Source organism: Xiphophorus couchianus, chromosome 16, assembly GCF_001444195.1.
Source record: "Xiphophorus couchianus chromosome 16, X_couchianus-1.0, whole genome shotgun sequence".
Taxonomy (NCBI): Eukaryota; Metazoa; Chordata; class Actinopteri; order Cyprinodontiformes; family Poeciliidae; genus Xiphophorus; species Xiphophorus couchianus.
Genome location: NC_040243.1, coordinates 8555038 through 8564329, shown reverse-complemented (window position 1 = coordinate 8564329; position 9292 = coordinate 8555038). Strand labels below are relative to the sequence as shown.

At 36.1% G+C, this 9292-nt stretch overlaps 1 long non-coding RNA gene across 1 annotated transcript in view; it reads left to right on the top strand.

Moving 5' to 3' along the window:
• Positions 1-237: 237 nt before the first annotated feature.
• The window catches only part of LOC114160481 (uncharacterized), a 41526-nt gene continuing 32471 nt past the window's right edge, over positions 238-9292 (top strand). Inside the window, exons 1-2 of the long non-coding RNA XR_003598775.1 lie at positions 238-830; positions 4488-4636. This is a non-coding gene — a long non-coding RNA (uncharacterized LOC114160481). The remainder of the gene's footprint in view (positions 831-4487; positions 4637-9292) is intronic.

Below are 9292 nucleotides of genomic sequence, written 5' to 3'. Positions count from 1 at the left end.
GGCAAAATGATGCATTTATTCATAGCAATGTGTTTTCTTTTTCAGTTTTGAGATTGCATATGACTTCTTCACAGCAAGAGGTTTTGTGCTTTTTAAACTCTAAATATTTACTGTGAAGCTAACATTGGTGTGGTGTAAAATTCCTACCAGACATCAAATGCTGAAGTTCACCAACAAAAGAATCAAATCATGCAAGTAATTATCATAATCTGCCTTTAAAAAAAACCCAGTCATTGAAAAACCCTTTTGTAACATGACTGATTGTTTTCCTTTCTGAATTTCTCTTTCCTTAAACTGCAGAACTGGTGAAATGTGTCCTTGTACTAGTCTAGCTCTTAGATGTTTTTACCAAAGAAAATGCTCCTTTCACTTCATTGTTTAGAGATGAGATGGTGGGTGCAGCTGTGATATATATCTTTCCAATCTGAATAAAAACCTGAAAACACATTAGAATCTGTGTCTGTTCTTCAACTGTTTTCTTCCTCAGATCTGAGCAAAAAGACATCATTGTCTTGTTTATCCTGAGTAGTGTGGCATGGGCCAGGGGGGCCGTAACATTAATGTTTTCATCCTCTGAACGTTTGTCACTGGGCTTGAGCCGAAGAGGTAAGGACGTTATTTGTGTGGAAAGTGGAATATCTCAGCACTTCTTTATAATATTCCAAAATTGTTTATAGACATATTGGGCATTTTTGAACAGTAGCCTACAGACACGTCTCATCTGTACGTGAAATAAACGACCACTAGGTGGTGGAATGGTTCGCTGGCTGGAAAAACAGGCAGTCAAACCAAGAAGCAAGACGGAGCGTCCCGGTGGTCTACCCTCAGAAGTAAGTAGAAGCTAAGCCTGCACGCTTTGCTTTCTGATTATAATGAGACATCGAATAATTATAAATGATTTCAAATTACGTTTTATATGTCTGGTAGTTTGATACTCTGCCCTCCTCATATGTTTCTGATAGCGGGAGCTAATGTCTATGTGAGCTATGCTACTTCAGTTGTTAGTAACTAAGTACGTGTATCTTTAGAGTCACACTCAGCACGAACAAAACACTAACAAAGGAATACACATCTCACTCAGTAGTAAACTATGGTTGTTGTAGAATCATGCTGTCATGATGTTTCACTTCAAAGACTTGAATCACAATTGGAGGATCACCTTAGCTGGACAACACGCCCAACTCACGATGGAAGGGTCTAAATTAATTATCAGCAATAGGCCCAGTCAAAGTTCAGACCTAGAGCTCATTTAGAGTCCAAGGTGGTCTTCCTGCAACCTGATTATTTTGCAAAGAAGAAAAGACAAAATAATAGCTCATGTAGATGGTAGACAGATAACTCAAAAAACTTGCTGCTGCAGTTGAAATAAAACTAAATACAAAGATATCCTACATTTGGAAAAATTTGATGACTATCATTTTATAGTTATGTCACAAAATTCCAATAACATGAAATGAAGTCAACATATAAACATGAAGTATGCCATTTCCAATGTGCAATAAATAAATTACAAAAATCAATATTAATAATAGACAAAAATCAATAGTAATTGCTTAAAAATTTACAACTAGCCTCTGACACCACTTTCAGTTTTTTGTTTCATCCCATTGAATATTTTGCTTGTTTAATTTGTGAATAAGACTAACATGAACCAAAATGTTTTTCTCCAGTGAAGAGCCCAGAAGTTTTAATCTCTTCCAAATGGTGAGGTACATTTCTAAGCAGGTTTGAGGTTCTCAAACAAACTTTTTCCAATTTCTCATTATTAGATTTGGCCTCAAGGCATTTATTGGTACCTATTGTTGAATAGATACCAAGAAAGTGAGTGACTTAAATTACATGTCTGATCGGTTTGGATGTAGCCTGTAAGCCTAACTGTAGATCTAAAACACGAAAGAAACAAAGAAAATGGTTGTCTTACTAGTTCACTTAGAGGAGTGTTGAGGTTGATCTAAAACCTCTGTCAACTTGAATTAAGAAATTCTCCAAAGTCAAACTTTCTATTCCATTTCCTGAAAGATCTGTGGGAATTCAGAGGAACTTAAGTTTTGAGCCAATACCAACTTCTCCAAAGTTTTAAATTTGACAGTAAAAAATTCACATCAAAAATCTATATGCAGCAAATTCAACCTTTTTAACTCTGTAAGAAAAAACTCATTATAGCACAGAGCAGCTGCAGTGAACTGCAAATATCTTAAAATATTTAATGGGGTGTGTGTGAGGGTTGCTGATAGCGGAGATGATAACAGATAAAAGAATGAGATGGACTGATACTGTCTGAGTGAGCCCATTTTCAGTGAAACGGTGAAACTAATGATTCAATGGAAATGCTTTAATAAGTCACATTACACCAGAGCCCAGCAAGTGTGATTGCAAAAAGCTTTGCCACAATCTCTGATAATTTCCCTCAGAGACGTTATCCCAGGCAGGCAGAGGCAATCTCAGTGGCTTTGGCTTTGATCCGATTATTGTCTCCTGTTCTCCAGAGTGAGGCCATTAGTTACACAATTACAGAGAGTTATATTCAAGAACCATTTAGCCGTTTTTTTTCCTCCCCTTTTCTTTCAAAATGCCTACACAGTAACAGCCAATGAGGCAATATATCAGCTGAGCTCATTCTCCATTCATGTGTATGACACTAATGGCATTAACTCACACCTTGAAAACAACCACGGCAGAAACTTTATGTTTCTGTTTTATTAAAGGAGCTTTCATAAATCCCCACCCAGGAATAACAAATTACATCCAAACAAGCAGCACACATTTACTGTATTGATCAGCAAGTAAAACAAATGAAGAATGATTTCAATACTGTGTCAAAGATGCAACAGTGATTTAGCTACTGTGTAATTTTTGTATAACCATACAGCTACTATTTTTTTCTCACAAAGTGACTGGATTTAGTTTGAAAGGGGCTTTAATATTCACTCTATGTGAAACTTTTGGAGCAGAAGTAGCCATCTCAGAGTACTATAATAGAGAGCAAGAAGCAATTCATTATAGATTAAAAATATATTAAAATATCTTTTTTTATTACTCCAATCTATACTTCTCAGAGCTGAGTCTGCTCTAAGAAGTTTTTATTTTCAAACCTTTTCTGTCTTTTAGATGTTTGAATGTGTCTTTATGCAGTGTATGTAAATAATTTGGTTTGACCTGTTTGTGGTAGAAGTTTAAGCAAGTGTTGGTCATTTTGGCTCTTCTGAACTAGCTGCTGGCCACGTTTGCTTAGTTAAGCACTTTAATTATCTCACAAACGCAGGCTGGCTGCACTTATCAGGCCTCCTGGAGAGAGTGTCTGTTATCACTGCCGTCCCTTTGTTTCCTTCAGGAGTCCCCTGGGTGTTATTCTGTGGAGAGAATTGACTTCCTTCACGATCTCACATTTAAACAGAAGGCAGAGGCCAGAGCGTGGTTCTCTTCTGCCAAAAAAACAGAATGATTGTTTTAACTTGCAAAACTGTAACCTCCAAAACAGCTGTTAAAATATTCTTTTGAAAAGTACTACTTACCAAGCAAAAGCATTTCAGAAAATATCTACTGCTGGTTTGAGACTTGTTTGAGGAAAACAGCATCCACTGAAATAAATCACCACTAAAATTTAGTCTTTCAGTTGTGTTGAAAGCTTTTTTGTTATTATATAGAACTAGAATAAGGTGCTAGTTAGCGAAAATTTGAAAATAACAAATCTTTTACTGAGCTGGAGAGTTACGCAAGTGTCTCATGGCCAGCACCAATAACATCCTGGAGACTCCTCTTGTTTCCTGGCAACTGGAAGAAGAAATTAAGCAGTTATGCACAAACATGGATCGCATCGTAGCAACGCTCTCTGGCAGAAATTAGGTTTCCTTTGTCATGTTTTAGGGCAATGTTTGCGTACACTTACTCATAATTTAATGCCTGGTGGCAAAACAATAAAAAGGAAATAATTTATGATGATGAACTCATTACAGTAAATACAAGTTTGACTATTTAGAGTTGGGGGAAGGTAACATTTACATAGCACTTTTCAGAAGACGAAATGTAAGACTAAGAGCTTTACAGAAATTAAAACAGAAGGACAGACATAAAAATCATTAGACACTCACATAAAAAAATATTAAAGTAAACACCCAGACCTATGTAATATTATGAACTACAGATGATTAAATGGAGCTACTGAAACGGTCTTGCAATTTGTACCAATATTTATAAGCAATATTTTTTCAAGGAGCTTATGTCATGGACACCATTGGGGGCTAATTACCTTATTATTTTAAATTTTTAACATCCGATCCCCCATGTGATGCCCTGCGTAGAAACCTATGCTCTACATAAAAGATGAAGTGAAGCCATGGACCAAATAAATAAATGCATAGAACTGGCAAGCAGTACTATTTTTTTTTAAAACCTCTTGAGATTAAATATGTCTCAGCTACTTGATTACCTCATAAAAAACTGTTTTAAATAAATAATATGATCTTTTCTGTTCCTAATTACTGTTTCAGAGGACAACATCCCAGCTTTACATGTGAAAACATTTATTTGTTGCCTCAGAGAGTGGTATCCCAGGAGCTGGTACTCATCCACCATTGCTACTGGCTAATTAGCCTTCTTTCTCCGGGGAGGACTGTTCTCAATTTGACCTTTTCTGAAGGTAAGGCATGTTCAACAGACCACAGGAAATGAGGTGAGTGGAAAAGGTTTGCGATGGTTAGCTGTGTGCATGTTTGTATGGCTACTTGACAGTGATCATGTATGTTCTTCCCTAATGGGAAACTTATAAGTTTAGTGCAGATTTTGCCATTTGCATTGCATCAGGCTTGAAGAAATTGGAAACACATTGATATATTTTTTTAAAAAGTACCAAGATTCATCTGCAGAGGAGATATGTTTTTTTTTTTTTTTTTCAACTGCTTTTAATTCAGAGAAACTGCTTGAAGTACACGACGATGCACAGTGACAGTTCCAGGGAAAAAAACCTGGGTACTGATGACATATTCAAAAGGTGCATCGATGCAGATAGAGGTTAGCTTGCATGCCATCTTAGTATTTAATGAGATTTCCTCTGGAGGGGTTACAGGCTGCTAGGTTTCGAATCATCCAACAGAACGTCTGTTCTCATTGTCCATTGGAAAAAGCGAACACGATCATTATCTGGCTTGGCTTTGGCTCATTAATGGGGACAAGAAGATGTCTCGATATAAATACTTCAAATCTGTCCTCCACAAGTAGAAGTCATATTGTTGAAACTGAACCTGTCAGCAAGAAACAAGGCAGAAATCTGTTACACACGGAATTGTCAAGCGATGCCATAAAGGTTTAGCCAACCTGAAAAATTTCACAGTGTAGCACTTCAAATATTACAATGAATTTATTGAGCAGATTATTTTTTGATATTATGTTTTGATCAGTTTTATTTTTTTCCTTGTATTTTTTAGATCTACTGATTTTTTTTTCTTTATTGTGATCAGGCTTTATTTCCCTTTGCAAATCTGGAAATTAAAAAGCAAACAAACCCTGAAAGAAATCTTGAGCACAGGACAAACTAGCATTCTAGGTTTTCCAAGAATGCTAAATTTATAACACTGAACTCAGACATCAAAGTATAAAACAATTGTCATCCTCATGTAAAATAGTAATAATAAAGTATCCAGCTTTAATTTATGTTGTTTAGATGATGATTTATATGATTATTTATTCCGTATGGTGATGAAAACCAGGGGAAACGTTGTCTTAGAACATCAAGCTTGGAAACCTAACATACTGGCACCTTATCCAGGAATTTAAAAGGACTCCATGATGAGTTCAGTTTTGTTGGTATTCTAAGAGGAACTCTGCCCTACCCTACAGAGTTGAATTGGATTTCCATTACAATTGAGGAAAACATCTAGTGGACAGCCTCAGAGTCTGAAAAGTAGCACGACATGATCTGTTTGCCACACAAATACAATGCAACAAAGCCAACATGGACGATATTTTGAACATATATGCTCAGCCAGGAAAGGTCGTGGTGGAGAAGTAAAGGAGCGTGTGAGTCGATCTTGTGACACAACAAGAGACTGATGGTCTTCTGATGCTGCTCTTTTTGCCTGAACTCACACGCTTAGAACCTCAGCACAGTCGGTTCTGAAAATGGGGGTGGTACCAAGTAATTATTTGTGGAAAACCCTTATAACCTAGCAGGGCTGAGTGCTAGGTAGGTGCCAGTGTAAAATGGTTGTTATACTTTTGTTCACCACAGTAATAAAATGCCACTTATAACAAAAACTTTATTTTAGAACACAAAAGTTTGGATTCATTTAAGTAGATGTAATATCTGCTCCTTTTCTGACCAGATGTGTCATTGGGATGCATACTAGTGTCTGGACTCACTTTTCTCCGAACAACCGTCTCACAGGGAAAGCCTCATTTACATTAGTGAGTCATGCAGTAGTTGTTTAATTGTCATTCTTAAGCATTCCAGAGAAGAGTTTTAAGAGAGCAGATGGAGATTTATTGAGATTTGTAGCAGAAACTTTCATACTGCTGGACACATAATGCCTTTTCTTATTGGATAGACTTAAGGCTTACAAACAACACAAAGGGTCACCTCGATAGTTTGGCTGTTGAATCTCTGCTCAGGCTATCCGTTCTAGCTGTGTCATGAACTGTTTCATCCTCTGGACCTGCCCTTGGGGTACTTCTTTCCTTAAATCAAAGCAAAACAAAGACAGATTGTGTTTGATGGGTGAGTAGAAGTCTGTCCTTTTAACCTGCTAACTCTTTTGTGAAGCTTACTCATACTTTTTGCTCATTTTTTAAAGTAAAAGTGCTCATTCCACCTTGTGTCATCAATTAGTGCCCACACATTGATTCAGCATCTGTTTAAAGGATCGTTTTTGTTAAGAAAACAATCTGTTTGTGTTGACAACAATAAAGAGTAGGAAAATTGGTTACAGATGCTGTGTCACCATTTATATCTTGAAGTATCTATTGAGTTCAGACTGCCTTTTGTTGTCAGAAAATAACATGAAAATAACTTTTTGCCTTGAAAAAGGGGGATAGCCAATTGTAAGATATCAGTATTTCAAATTTTCAGGATGTCTTAAGTTTTCCAGTTCTAAAGTCTGATATTTGCCCTTTAAATGATCTTTGTTTTGTGTCCGTCTTTAATTTTGTGATCTCATATTTCACAGCTGTTTCTCTTTGAGATGTTTGGTGTTAAATTTAAGAGCTTTAGCAGCAGCAGTTATAAAAGCCTTTTGGATTCATTATGTCTTCATTTAATGTAGTGGAAAATAAATGCGCTCTCGCTTAATGGATTCCAGTATGAACTGTTAGACATTTCTGATGAGCGCCAGAGGTTTATTTTACCTCAGAGTCTTTCAAAGTTCATGACATTTACAACAGCTTCTTTGGTATTTACGTTGAAGGTTAGAGTGGTCAGTCAGACAGCTTTTAGTTTTCCAGTGAACCTTTGTTTCTTTATAATGAGGAGTTATTACAATATATACACAAGTGGCATTGCAGGTGTTAGATTTGATGTCCTAGGATTTCAATATAATCCTATGATCCTCTATAGGAGTTACAAAAAATGACTAAAATATTAATCTGATGTTTTATGATTAAAACAGAAAGAAGCAATGTATAGGATTAATTAAACATTAAAGTATACATTAAGTGTCATGTGGTGTGTGGGGGAGAAGAGTTTCCTTAGTGCCATGTCATCCAGCCCTAAGCATTCTTGGGGAAAACTTATAATTAACTGAACGGAGATAAAGTTGAGCTTATTGCTAAACTGGTATGTCTGCTGATGGCTCACTAAGTAGCAGCCAGCTGCAGACAGCACTGGCAGGTTAATCAAATATTAATAAAGAATATCTCAAATGACAGTTTAAATACTGCTGTTGGCCAACAGACATGAGTTCATCAGTTGGAAAGCAAGTGAATACCCAATTTCCTTAATATGGTGGGTCACATTGTCGCATTAGCACATTAGTCTAACCGTGCCTGGATAAGGCGCCTGGACTCATAGGCGTGCAGCAGGGGATTAAGCAATAAAAATGAAACGTGGATAGATAAAGTCAGAGAAATCTTTCATGCAGTAGCCCAGGCATACAGAAACTGGTGTTAGTTTTCACCTATTTCAGTTTGTGTGATTTTCTTCTTTTAATCCTGTCATATGGAGCAATATTAGTTATTTTTATGTAACTATGTTAAAGTTAAATATATTAAGCTGAAAGTGTTTGGATTCAGAGCTGGGAAACTCTGGTTTGTCCACACCTGAATCAAATAAATAGATGCATTATAAGGAGTGTTTGTCTTTCTTTTACTGAGAAAGAAGAAAAAAATAAAATTGAAAAGACACATGAACAAGATCTTAGCTCTAGTAGTTGTATCTAATTCCTAAAATATACCTTGACTTTGGGGATTTTGTTATCGATCCCCTTGATTTCTTATATAAAGTTATGCTCTAAGTTCTCATTAATTAAAAACTAATATAAAATTAATTATTTTTCTAAACTTCTTTTTAAATGGACATGCACTTAAAGTAAGATGGTTTTGTTATTTCCAGTTTAGAGCATCTTGAATTTAAAAGTGAATTCAAAAGTCAATGCAAATCATCATTAGCATACTATAATGATTAAAAGGATTAAAAGAAGACCCAGTTTAGGGTCTTGACCCATGAGGACTAGCAACAAATGGTCCTGTTAGATGTTCTGGTTTTACATAAAACCCACATGCTGAAAAGTCTAACATTACTAAGAGGTCTTGTGCCATTTTGCTGTGAGAATCTACGTGACAACTTTTGAGCTTATAATGCAAATTTACATGCAGATAGTTTGAGTCTATTATTACTCTGATTCTGAAGCATTATTGTTTTTTTTCCAGATACTGGACCCATTATTACCCCCTTCAGAAATTCCCTATCTCTTCCTTGTCAAAGATGCGTTGATGGAAATCATTAATGACAACTCTGATTGGCTTCAGGGTGAAAAATCAAGAGGTTAATGCAGCTGCTCAGCACGGAGAGCCATTCAGAGCAGTGACAACATTAAATCTGTCAAGAAAAAAAAGGATTGTGAACGAAAATGACATCAAGACATGCAGAGAAGCATTTGGAAAGGAACATTTTAACTTTTAACAGGATCGCTGGAAACTGTCAAGCTCAGTAATTCGGTATGTTTCATATAATCTTCTCGGTGGGATATGGATGAATAGTCACTAAAAAGTACATTTTTGATTCACTCTGTGTGTAGAAGTTAAGTTTTCATCCCAGTTATACTTCAGGGACAAACTTTAAGCTCTGATTCTGTCTATTTTACCTCAG